The sequence below is a fragment of the Stenella coeruleoalba genome, assembly GCF_951394435.1.
Source record: "Stenella coeruleoalba genome assembly, chromosome: 20".
Lineage (NCBI taxonomy): Eukaryota > Metazoa > Chordata > Mammalia > Artiodactyla > Delphinidae > Stenella > Stenella coeruleoalba.
This window is the reverse complement of record NC_137166.1, coordinates 56,184,495-56,197,440: the sequence shown is the minus strand read 5'-3', so window position 1 is coordinate 56,197,440 and position 12,946 is coordinate 56,184,495.

The following is a 12,946-nucleotide window of genomic DNA, read 5'->3' as shown; positions in this document are numbered from 1 at the left end:
AGGGTTACCTCTGCCCCACGCCCTCTCCAGCATTTCTTATTTGTAGATTAAGTTGACAATGGCCATGTGACTGGTAGCAAGATATATCTTGTTGAGTTCTGATTTGTAGCTCTCTAACGTTCAGCGAGGTTGAAACATGTCAGGTCCTGTTATTAAATATTGTTTTGATCATAGTGTGAGCAAAGTAACCTGTTCAATTTGGCTTCTTGAACCTCTGCCCTGTTGTGAGTTCCTTATCAGTCGCCTACCTCAGCACATTTCTTGAGGGCAGGCGTGCTTTTCCGCCCCGCAGGGGTTGTGAATATGAAGCGCCCAGCAGCACCGGTTTTAGTAACGTTTAGTGAAGGGAAACAGCCCCAAGGCACGTGTCGTTCCGAATTATGATCATATCGGGATGCAAGGCCAGAAGTGCGACTGCCAGGTCACCTATGGGTTCTCTGTTTAGCTATGTTACAGGAAGGTCCATGCAGATCTCCATAGTGGCTGCAACAGTTGACATTCCCAGGAAGAGTGTAGGACAGTTCCCTTTTCCCACGTGCTCTGCAGCCTTTGTTCCTTGTAGATTTTTTTGGCGATGGCCAGTGTGAGTGGTGTGCGGTGATACCTGATTGTAGTTTTACGCTGCATTTCTCTGATAATGAGTGATGTTGAGCGCCTTTGCATGGGCTTTTTTTTCCTACAGTGTGAGTAAAATTGACATCTTCAACTCGGCCTCTTGAATGGCTGCCCTGTTTTGCATTCTTTTTCCAGGAAGTAGCCCCGGGTTTTTCTGGAGGGCAGGTGTTATTGAATAACAGCCTCACAGGCCTTGCGGTTATTCAGGGGGCCCGTCAGCAGCGTTTTCCACGTTGTAATTACAGGAACGGTCCACAAGGCGGCAGCATTTCCTCTTGCCCAGGTTTCTCTGTCTGTTTTTTTTTCTTTGCTTCTTTTCCGTTTCAACTTAATTTTTATATTATATGGGAGTAGAGCTGATTTGCACTGACGTATTCTGGGTTTACCTGTTCAGCAACGTGATTCCCTCGTACAGAGAGGTCTATCTAGTCTTTTTCAGGTTGGTTTTCCACAAGGTGATTGTAGTGTGTTGAGTAGAGCTCCTTGAGCTATTCCCAAGGTCCTTTTGGATGATCTACGATCCATAATAGTGCTTATACGCCAATCCCAACCTCAAAATATATCCCTCACCCACCTTTCCTGTATGGTCATCGTAAGTTACTTGTCTATCTGTGAGAGTCTCTTTCTGTTTTTTCAGTTAGATCATTTGCATGAATTGATAGGTTTCACCTATAAGGGCTCTCTTGTGCTATTTGTCCTTCTCTCTCTGACCTCATTCACCTAGTACGATCATAGGTTAGTCCATCCTTGCTGCTGCAGATGGTATGTTTTCATTCTTCTTGTCGGCTGAGTAGTATTTCTTTGTATGTATGTAGCCCATAATGTTCATTTTTCTGTTGATGGACATTTGGGTGCAATGTATGTCTGCACTGGTCCTAATCGTGCTGCTGTGAAAATACAGGTGGCACGTGTTTCGAATTACGATTATATCGGGATGCAAGGCCAGGAGTGGGATTCACGGATCACCTATGGTTGTCTGTTTAGTTACATTACGGGAAGCTCCATACCTTTCTCCATAGTGGCTGGACCAGTTGATATTCCCAGCAAGTGTGTAGGACGAATCCTTTTGCACACGTCCTCTGCAGCCTTGATTCCCGGTAGATGTTTTTGGAGATGGCCAGTGTGAGTGGTGTGAGGTGATACCTGACTGTAGTTTTACTCTGCATTTCTCTAATAATGAGTGATGCTGAGCGTCTTTCCATGGGCTTTTTTTTTCTACAGCGTGAGTAAAATTGACACCTTCAAGTTGGCTTACGAACGGCTGCCCTGTTTTGCATTCATTTTCGAGGAAGTAGCCCCGGGTTTTTCTGGAGGGCAAGTGTTATTTATTCACAGCCCCACAGGCCTTGCGATTTTTCAGGGCCCGGCAGCGGCGTTTTCCACGTTGTTGTTACAGGAAACGTCCACAAGGCGGCAGCATTTCTTCAGGCCCAACTGAGGTTACCCGGGAAGCCGAGCCTGAGGGAAAGTCCCGTCCCTGGGTCCTCAGTGTGAGTGGAATGTGCCAGAAGAAACACCGAAGGGGTTGTGTCTCATCGCTTCCTCACCCTTGCCCTTCACCCCCGAGGGAGATCCCAAAGCCCGGGAAACTGCTCTGATGACGGAGGTGTAGTGCGTAGGTGGGGCGACTGCATGGAAAGAGGCTGGAGGAGGGAACCCCACCCCCAGGAGACGTGGGCCCCCGGGCATCTTTGAGAGCTCTCCTTCCCGCCCAGAATGCAGCATCACTTCTGGTGCCTGAGGCTTGGTGTAGCTGTAGGGGAGCCCCCCTTGATGTGGAGATTGTGGGCCAATTAAGACGGGACCAGGCACTCCAGGTCCAAGGGGGTTCTTTGCTGTCACATCGTCCCCAGCTCGCTCAGCACCGCGACGGTCCAGCTTTGGGCCCCAAGCCTGCTCCGCGTCCATGGATGAGACTCCAGCCCAGGTCCCAGAGGCCGTAGGGGAATCGGGTCGGCATTATTTTTTAATTGCAACGTGTATTTTGTACTGGAGTATAGTTGAGATAGTCAGGAGAGTGGGTTTTTTTTTTTTTTTTTGGTGCACAGCAAGTGATTCAGTTATTTGGGGAGCGTTCCATTATCATTCTCTATTTTGTAAGGCACCCCCTCAGTGCTCTCCATAGAGGCTTCTACCGTTTTACGTTCCCAGCAACGGTGTAGGAGGGTTACCTCTGCTGCACGCCCTCTCCAGCATTTCTTATTTGTAGATTAAGTTGACAATGGCCATGTGACTGGTGGCAGGAGGTATCTTGTTGTAGTTCTGATTTGTAGCTCTCTCACGTTCAGCGAGGTTGAAACGTGTCAGGTCCTGTTTTAAAATACGTTTTGATCATAGTGTGAGCAAAGTAACCTGTTGAATTTGGCTTCTTGAACCTCTGCCCTGTCGTGAGTTCCTTTTCAGTCGCCTACCGCAGCACATTTCTTGAGGGCAGGCGTGCTTTTCCGCCCCGCAGGGGTTGTGAATATGAAGCGCCCAGCAGCACCGGTTTTAGTAACGTTTAGTGAAGGGAAACGGCCCCAAGGCACGTGTCGTTCCGAATTTTGATCATATCGGGATGCAAGGCCAGAAGTGCGACTGCCAGGTCACCTATGGGTTCTGTTTAGCTATGTTACAGGAAGGTCCATGCAGATCTCCATAGTGGCTGCAACAGTTGACATTCCCAGGAAGAGTGTAGGACAGTTCCCTTTTCCCACGTGCTCTGCAGCCTTTGTTCCTTGTAGATTTTTTTGGCGATGGCCAGTGTGAGTGGTGTGCGGTGATACCTGATTGTGGTTTTACTCTGCGTTTCTCTGATAATGAGTGATGTTGAGCGGCTTTGCATGGGCTTCTTTTTCCTACAGTGTGAGTAAAATTGACATCTTCAACTCGGCCTCTTGAATGGCTGCCCTGTTTTGCATTCTTTTTCCAGGAAGTAGCCCCGGGTTTTTCTGGAGGGCAGGTGTTATGGAATAACAGCCTCACAGGCCTTGCGATTATTCAGGGCCCGTCAGCAGCGTTTTCCACGTTGTAATTACAGGAACGGTCCACAAGGCGGCAGCATTTCCTCTTGCCCAGGTTTCTCTGTCTGTTTTTTTTTTTCTTTGCTTTTTTTCCGTTTCAACTTAATTTTTATATTATATGGGAGTAGAGCTGATTTGCACTGACGTATTTTGGGTTTACCTGTTCAGCAACGTGATTCCCTCGTACAGAGAGGTCTATCTAGTCTTTTTAGGGTTGGTTTTCCACAAGGTGATCGTAGTGTGTTGAGTAGAGCTCCTTGAGCTATTCCCAAGGTCCTTTTGGATGATCTACGATCCATAATAGTGCTTATACGCCAATCCCAACCTCAAAATATATCCCTCACCCACCTTTCCTGTATGGTCATCGTAAGTTACTTGTCTACCTGTGAGAGTCTCTTTCTGTTTTGTCAGTTAGATCATTTGCATGAATTGATAGGTTTCACCTATAAGGGCTCTCTTGTGCTATTTGTCCTTCTCTCTCTGACCTCATTCACCTAGTACGATCATAGGTTAGTCCATCCTTGCTGCTGCAGATGGTATGTTTTCATTCTTCTTGTCGGCTGAGTAGTATTTCTTTGTATGTATGTAGCCCATAATGTTCATTTTTCTGTTGATGGACATTTGGGTGGAATGTATGTCTGCACTGGTCCTAATCGTGCTGCTGTGAAAATACAGGTGGCACGTGTTTCGAATTACGATTATATCGGGATGCAAGGCCAGGAGTGGGATTCACGGATCACCTACGGTTCTCTGTTTAGTTACATTACGGGAAGCTCCATACCCTTCTCCATAGTGGCTGCACCAGTTGATATTCCCAGCAAGTGTGTAGGACGAATCCCTTTGCACATGTCCTCTGCAGCCTTGATTCCCTGTAGATGTTTTTGGAGATGGCCAGTGTGAGTGGTGTGAGGTGATACCTGACTGTAGTTTTACTCTGCATTTTTCTAATAATGAGTGATGCTGAGCGTCTTTCCATGGGCTTTTTTTTTCTACAGTGTGAGTAAAATTGACACCTTCAAGTTGGCTTATGAACGGCTGCCCTGTTTTGCATTCATTTTCGAGGAAGTAGCCCCGGGTTTTTCTGGAGGGCAGGTGTTATTTATTCACAGCCCCACAGGCCTTGCGATTTTTCAGGGCCCGGCAGCGGCGTTTTCCACGTTGTTGTTACAGGAAACGTCCACAAGGCGGCAGCATTTCTTCAGGCCCAACTGAGGTTACCCGGGAAGCTGAGCCTGAGGGAAAGTCCTGTCCCTGGGTCCTCAGTGTGAGTGGGATGTGCCAGAAGAAACACCGAAGGGGTTGTGTCTCATCGCTTCCTCACCCTTGCCCTTCACCCCCGAGGGAGATCCCAAAGCCCGGGAAACTGCTCTGATGACGGAGGTGTAGTGCGTAGGTGGGGCGACTGCATGGAAAGAGGCTGGAGGAGGGAACCCCACCCCCAGGAGACGTGGGCCCCCGGGCATCTTTGAGAGCTCTCCTTCCCGCCCAGAATGCAGCGTGACTTCTGGTGCCCGAGGCTTGGTGTAGCTGTAGGGGAGCCCCCCTTGATGTGGAGATTGTGGGCCAATTAAGACGGGACCAGGCACTCCAGGTCCAAGGGGGTCCTTTGCTGTCACATCGTCCCCAGCTCGCTCAGCACCGCGACGGTCCAGCTTTGGGCCCCAAGCCTGCTCCGCGTCCATGGATGAGACTCCAGCCCAGGTCCCAGAGGCCGTAGGGGAATGGGGTCGGCATTATTTTTTAATTGCAACGTGTATTTTGTACTGGAGTATAGTTGAGATAGTCAGGAGGGTCGGTTTTTATTTTTTTTTTGGTGCACAGCAAGTGATTCAGTTATTTGGGGAGCGTTCCATTATCATTCTCTATTTTGTAAGGCACCCCCTCAGTGCTCTCCATAGAGGCTTCTACCGTTTTACGTTCCCAGCAACGGTGTAGGAGGGTTACCTCTGCTCCACGCCCTCTCCAGCATTTCTTATTTGTACATTAAGTTGACAATGGCCATGTGACTGGTGGCAGGAGGTATCTTGTTGTAGTTCTGATTTGTAGCTCTCTCACGTTCAGCGAGGTTGAAACGTGTCAGGTCCTGTTTTAAAATACGTTTTGATCATAGTGTGAGCAAAGTAACCTGTTGAATTTGGCTTCTTGAACCTCTGCCCTGTCGTGACTTCCTTTTCAGTCGCCTACCTCAGCACATTTCTTGAGGGCAGGCGTGCTTTTCCGCCCCGCAGGGGTTGTGAATATGAAGCGCCCAGCAGCACCGGTTTTAGTAACGTTTAGTGAAGGGAAACGGCCCCAAGGCACGTGTCGTTCCGAATTATGATCATATCGGGATGCAAGGCCAGAAGTGCGACTGCCAGGTCCCCTATGGGTTCTCTGTTTAGCTATGTTACAGGAAGGTCCATGCAGATCTCCATAGTGGCTGCAACAGTTGACATTCCCAGGAAGAGTGTAGGACAGTTCCCTTTTCCCACGTGCTCTGCAGCCTTTGTTCCTTGTAGATTTTTTTGGCGATGGCCAGTGTGAGTGGTGTGCGGTGATACCTGATTGTGGTTTTACTCTGCGTTTCTCTGATAATGAGTGATGTTGAGCGGCTTTGCATGGGCTTCTTTTTCCTACAGTGTGAGTAAAATTGACATCTTCAACTCGGCCTCTTGAATGACTGCCCTGTTTTGCATTCTTTTTCCAGGAAGTAGCCCCGGGTTTTTCTGGAGGGCAGGTGTTATGGAATAACAGCCTCACAGGCCTTGCGATTATTCAGGGCCCGTCAGCAGCGTTTTCCACGTTGTAATTACAGGAACGGTCCACAAGGCGGCAGCATTTCCTCTTGCCCAGGTTTCTCTGTCTGTTTTTTTTTTCTTTGCTTCTTTTCCGTTTCAACTTAATTTTTATATTATATGGGAGTAGAGCTGATTTGCACTGACGTATTCTGGGTTTACCTGTTCAGCAACGTGATTCCCTCGTACAGAGAGGTCTATCTAGTCTTTTTCGGGTTGGTTTTCCACAAGGTGATTGTAGTGTGTTGAGTAGAGCTCCTTGAGCTATTCCCAAGGTCCTTTTGGATGATCTACGATCCATAATAGTGCTTATACGCCAATCCCAACCTCAAAATATATCCCTCACCCACCTTTCCTGTATGGTCATCGTAAGTTACTTGTCTATCTGTGAGAGTCTCTTTCTGTTTTTTCAGTTAGATCATTTGCATAAATTGATAGGTTTCACCTATAATGGCTCTCTTGTGCTATTTGTCCTTCTCTCTCTGACCTCATTCACCTAGTACGATCATAGGTTAGTCCATCCTTGCTGCTGCAGATGGTATGTTTTCATTCTTCTTGTCGGCTGAGTAGTATTTCTTTGTATGTATGTAGCCCATAATGTTCATTTTTCTGTTGATGGACATTTGGGTGGAATATATGTCTGCACTGGTCCTAATCGTGCTGCTGTGAAAATACAGGTGGCACGTGTTTCGAATTACGATTATATCGGGATGCAAGGCCAGGAGTGGGATTCACGGATCACCTATGGTTCTCTGTTTAGTTACATTACGGGAAGCTCCATACCCTTCTGCATAGTGGCTGCACCAGTTGATATTCCCAGCAAGTGTGTAGGACGAATCCCTTTGCACACGTCCTCTGCAGCGTTGATTCCCTGTAGATGTTTTTGGAGATGGCCAGTGTGAGTGGTGTGAGGTGATACCTGACTGTAATTTTACTCTGCATTTCTCTAATAATGAGTGATGCTGAGCGTCTTTCCATGGGCTTTTTTTTCTACAGTGTGAGTAAAATTGACACCTTCAAGTTGGCTTATGAACGGCTGCCCTGTTTTGCATTCATTTTCGAGGAAGTAGCCCCGGGTTTTTCTGGAGGGCAGGTGTTATTTATTCACAGCCCCACAGGCCTTGCGATTTTTCAGGGCCCGGCAGCGGCGTTTTCCACGTTGTTGTTACAGGAAACGTCCACAAGGCGGCAGCATTTCTTCAGGCCCAACTGAGGTTACCCGGGAAGCCGAGCCTGAGGGAAAGTCCCGTCCCTGGGTGCTCAGTGTGAGTGGGATGTGCCAGAAGAAACACCGAAGGGGTTGTGTCTCGTCGCTTCCTCACCCTTGCCCTTCACCCCCGAGGGAGATCCCAAAGCCCGGGAAACTGCTCTGATGACGGAGGTGTAGTGCGTAGGTGGGGCGACTGCATGGAAAGAGGCTGGAGGAGGGAACCCCACCCCCAGGAGACGTGGGCCCCCGGGCATCTTTGAGAGCTCTCCTTCCCGCCCACAATGCAGCGTGACTTCTGGTGCCCGAGGCTTGGTGTAGCTGTAGGGGAGCCCCCCTTGATGTGGAGATTGTGGGCCAATTAAGACGGGACCAGGCACTCCAGGTCCAAGGGGGTTCTTTGCTGTCACATCGTCCCCAGCTCGCTCAGCACCGCGACGGTCCAGCTTTGGGCCCCAAGCCTGCTCCGCGTCCATGGATGAGACTCCAGCCCAGGTCCCAGAGGCCGTAGGGGAATGGGGTCGGCATTATTTTTTAATTGCAACGTGTATTTTGTACTGGAGTATAGTTGAGATAGTCAGGAGAGTGGGTTTTTTTTTTTTTTTGGTGCACAGCAAGTGATTCAGTTATTTGGGGAGCGTTCCATTATCATTCTCTATTTTGTAAGGCACCCCCTCAGTGCTCTCCATAGAGGCTTCTACCGTTTTACGTTCCCAGCAACGGTGTAGGAGGGTTACCTCTGCTCCACGCCCTCTCCAGCATTTCTTATTTGTACATTAAGTTGACAATGGCCATGTGACTGGTGGCAGGAGGTATCTTGTTGTAGTTCTGATTTGTAGCTCTCTAACGTTCAGCGAGGTTGAAACGTGTCAGGTCCTGTTTTAAAATATGTTTTGATCATAGTGTGAGCAAAGTAACCTGTTGAATTTGGCTTCTTGAACCTCTGCCCTGTCGTGAGTTCCTTTTCAGTCGCCTACCGCAGCACATTTCTTGAGGGCAGGCGTGCTTTTCCGCCCCGCAGGGGTTGTGAATATGAAGCGCCCAGCAGCACCGGTTTTAGTAACGTTTAGTGAAGGGAAACGGCCCCAAGGCACGTGTCGTTCCGAATTATGATCATATCGGGATGCAAGGCCAGAAGTGCGACTGCCAGGTCCCCTATGGGTTCTCTGTTTAGCTATGTTACAGGAAGGTCCATGCAGATCTCCATAGTGGCTGCAACAGTTGACATTCCCAGGAAGAGTGTAGGACAGTTCCCTTTTCCCACGTGCTCTGCAGCCTTTGTTCCTTGTAGATTTTTTTGGCGATGGCCAGTGTGAGTGGTGTGCGGTGATACCTGATTGTGGTTTTACTCTGCGTTTCTCTGATAATGAGTGATGTTGAGCGGCTTTGCATGGGCTTTTTTTTCCTACAGTGTGAGTAAAATTGACATCTTCAACTCGGCCTCTTGAATGGCTGCCCTGTTTTGCATTCTTTTTCCAGGAAGTAGCCCCGGGTTTTTCTGGAGGGCAGGTGTTATGGAATAACAGCCTCACAGGCCTTGCGATTATTCAGGGCCCGTCAGCAGCGTTTTCCACGTTGTAATTACAGGAACGGTCCACAAGGCGGCAGCATTTCCTCTTGCCCAGGTTTCTCTGTCTGTTTTTTTTTTTTTCTTTGCTTTTTTTCCGTTTCAACTTAATTTTTATATTATATGGGAGTAGAGCTGATTTGCACTGACGTATTTTGGGTTTACCTGTTCAGCAACGTGATTCCCTCGTACAGAGAGGTCTATCTAGTCTTCTTCGGGTTGGTTTTCCACAAGGTGATCGTAGTGTGTTGAGTAGAGCTCCTTGAGCTATTCCCAAGGTCCTTTTGGATGATCTACGATCCATAATAGTGCTTATACGCCAATCCCAACCTCAAAATATATCCCTCACCCACCTTTCCTGTATGGTCATCGTAAGTTACTTGTCTACCTGTGAGAGTCTCTTTCTGTTTTTTCAGTTAGATCATTTGCATGAATTGATAGGTTTCACCTATAAGGGCTCTCTTGTGCTATTTGTCCTTCTCTCTCTGACCTCATTCACCTAGTACGATCATAGGTTAGTCCATCCTTGCTGCTGCAGATGGTATGTTTTCATTCTTCTTGTCGGCTGAGTAGTATCTCTTTGTATGTATGTAGCCCATAATGTTCATTTTTCTGTTGATGGACATTTGGGTGGAATGTATGTCTGCACTGGTCCTAATCGTGCTGCTGTGAAAATACAGGTGGCACGTGTTTCGAATTACGATTATATCGGGATGCAAGGCCAGGAGTGGGATTCACGGATCACCTACGGTTCTCTGTTTAGTTACATTACGGGAAGCTCCATACCCTTCTCCATAGTGGCTGCACCAGTTGATATTCCCAGCAAGTGTGTAGGACGAATCCCTTTGCACATGTCCTCTGCAGCCTTGATTCCCTGTAGATGTTTTTGGAGATGGCCAGTGTGAGTGGTGTGAGGTGATACCTGACTGTAGTTTTACTCTGCATTTCTCTAATAATGAGTGATGCTGAGCGTCTTTCCATGGGCTTTTTTTTTCTACAGTGTGAGTAAAATTGACACCTTCAAGTTGGCTTATGAACGGCTGCCCTGTTTTGCATTCATTTTCGAGGAAGTAGCCCCGGGTTTTTCTGGAGGGCAGGTGTTATTTATTCACAGCCCCACAGGCCTTGCGATTTTTCAGGGCCCGGCAGCGGCGTTTTCCACGTTGTTGTTACAGGAAACGTCCACAAGGCGGCAGCATTTCTTCAGGCCCAACTGAGGTTACCCGGGAAGCTGAGCCTGAGGGAAAGTCCTGTCCCTGGGTCCTCAGTGTGAGTGGGATGTGCCAGAAGAAACACCGAAGGGGTTGTGTCTCATCGCTTCCTCACCCTTGCCCTTCACCCCCGAGGGAGATCCCAAAGCCCGGGAAACTGCTCTGATGACGGAGGTGTAGTGCGTAGGTGGGGCGACTGCATGGAAAGAGGCTGGAGGAGGGAACCCCACCCCCAGGAGACGTGGGCCCCCGGGCATCTTTGAGAGCTCTCCTTCCCGCCCAGAATGCAGCGTGACTTCTGGTGCCCGAGGCTTGGTGTAGCTGTAGGGGAGCCCCCCTTGATGTGGAGATTGTGGGCCAATTAAGACGGGACCAGGCACTCCAGGTCCAAGGGGGTCCTTTGCTGTCACATCGTCCCCAGCTCGCTCAGCACCGCGACGGTCCAGCTTTGGGCCCCAAGCCTGCTCCGCGTCCATGGATGAGACTCCAGCCCAGGTCCCAGAGGCCGTAGGGGAATGGGGTCGGCATTATTTTTTAATTGCAACGTGTATTTTGTACTGGAGTATAGTTGAGATAGTCAGGAGGGTGGGTTTTTATTTTTTTTTTGGTGCACAGCAAGTGATTCAGTTATTTGGGGAGCGTTCCATTATCATTCTCTATTTTGTAAGGCACCCCCTCAGTGCTCTCCATAGAGGCTTCTACCGTTTTACGTTCCCAGCAACGGTGTAGGAGGGTTACCTCTGCTCCACGCCCTCTCCAGCATTTCTTATTTGTACATTAAGTTGACAATGGCCATGTGACTGGTGGCAGGAGGTATCTTGTTGTAGTTCTGATTTGTAGCTCTCTCACGTTCAGCGAGGTTGAAACGTGTCAGGTCCTGTTTTAAAATACGTTTTGATCATAGTGTGAGCAAAGTAACCTGTTGAATTTGGCTTCTTGAACCTCTGCCCTGTCGTGACTTCCTTTTCAGTCGCCTACCTCAGCACATTTCTTGAGGGCAGGCGTGCTTTTCCGCCCCGCAGGGGTTGTGAATATGAAGCGCCCAGCAGCACCGGTTTTAGTAACGTTTAGTGAAGGGAAACGGCCCCAAGGCACGTGTCGTTCCGAATTATGATCATATCGGGATGCAAGGCCAGAAGTGCGACTGCCAGGTCCCCTATGGGTTCTCTGTTTAGCTATGTTACAGGAAGGTCCATGCAGATCTCCATAGTGGCTGCAACAGTTGACATTCCCAGGAAGAGTGTAGGACAGTTCCCTTTTCCCACGTGCTCTGCAGCCTTTGTTCCTTGTAGATTTTTTTGGCGATGGCCAGTGTGAGTGGTGTGCGGTGATACCTGATTGTGGTTTTACTCTGCGTTTCTCTGATAATGAGTGATGTTGAGCGGCTTTGCATGGGCTTCTTTTTCCTACAGTGTGAGTAAAATTGACATCTTCAACTCGGCCTCTTGAATGACTGCCCTGTTTTGCATTCTTTTTCCAGGAAGTAGCCCCGGGTTTTTCTGGAGGGCAGGTGTTATGGAATAACAGCCTCACAGGCCTTGCGATTATTCAGGGCCCGTCAGCAGCGTTTTCCACGTTGTAATTACAGGAACGGTCCACAAGGCGGCAGCATTTCCTCTTGCCCAGGTTTCTCTGTCTGTTTTTTTTTTCTTTGCTTCTTTTCCGTTTCAACTTAATTTTTATATTATATGGGAGTAGAGCTGATTTGCACTGACGTATTCTGGGTTTACCTGTTCAGCAACGTGATTCCCTCGTACAGAGAGGTCTATCTAGTCTTTTTCGGGTTGGTTTTCCACAAGGTGATTGTAGTGTGTTGAGTAGAGCTCCTTGAGCTATTCCCAAGGTCCTTTTGGATGATCTACGATCCATAATAGTGCTTATACGCCAATCCCAACCTCAAAATATATCCCTCACCCACCTTTCCTGTATGGTCATCGTAAGTTACTTGTCTATCTGTGAGAGTCTCTTTCTGTTTTTTCAGTTAGATCATTTGCATAAATTGATAGGTTTCACCTATAATGGCTCTCTTGTGCTATTTGTCCTTCTCTCTCTGACCTCATTCACCTAGTACGATCATAGGTTAGTCCATCCTTGCTGCTGCAGATGGTATGTTTTCATTCTTCTTGTCGGCTGAGTAGTATTTCTTTGTATGTATGTAGCCCATAATGTTCATTTTTCTGTTGATGGACATTTGGGTGGAATGTATGTCTGCACTGGTCCTAATCGTGCTGCTGTGAAAATACAGGTGGCACGTGTTTCGAATTACGATTATATCGGGATGCAAGGCCAGGAGTGGGATTCACGGATCACCTATGGTTCTCTGTTTAGTTACATTACGGGAAGCTCCATACCTTTCTCCATAGTGGCTGCACCAGTTGATATTCCCAGCAAGTGTGTAGGACGAATCCCTTTGCACACGTCCTCTGCAGCCTTGATTCCCTGTAGATGTTTTTGGAGATGGCCAGTGTGAGTGGTGTGAGGTGATACCTGACTGTAGTTTTACTCTGCATTTCTCTAATAATGAGTGATGCTGAGCGTCTTTCCATGGGCTTTTTTTCCGTACAGTGTGA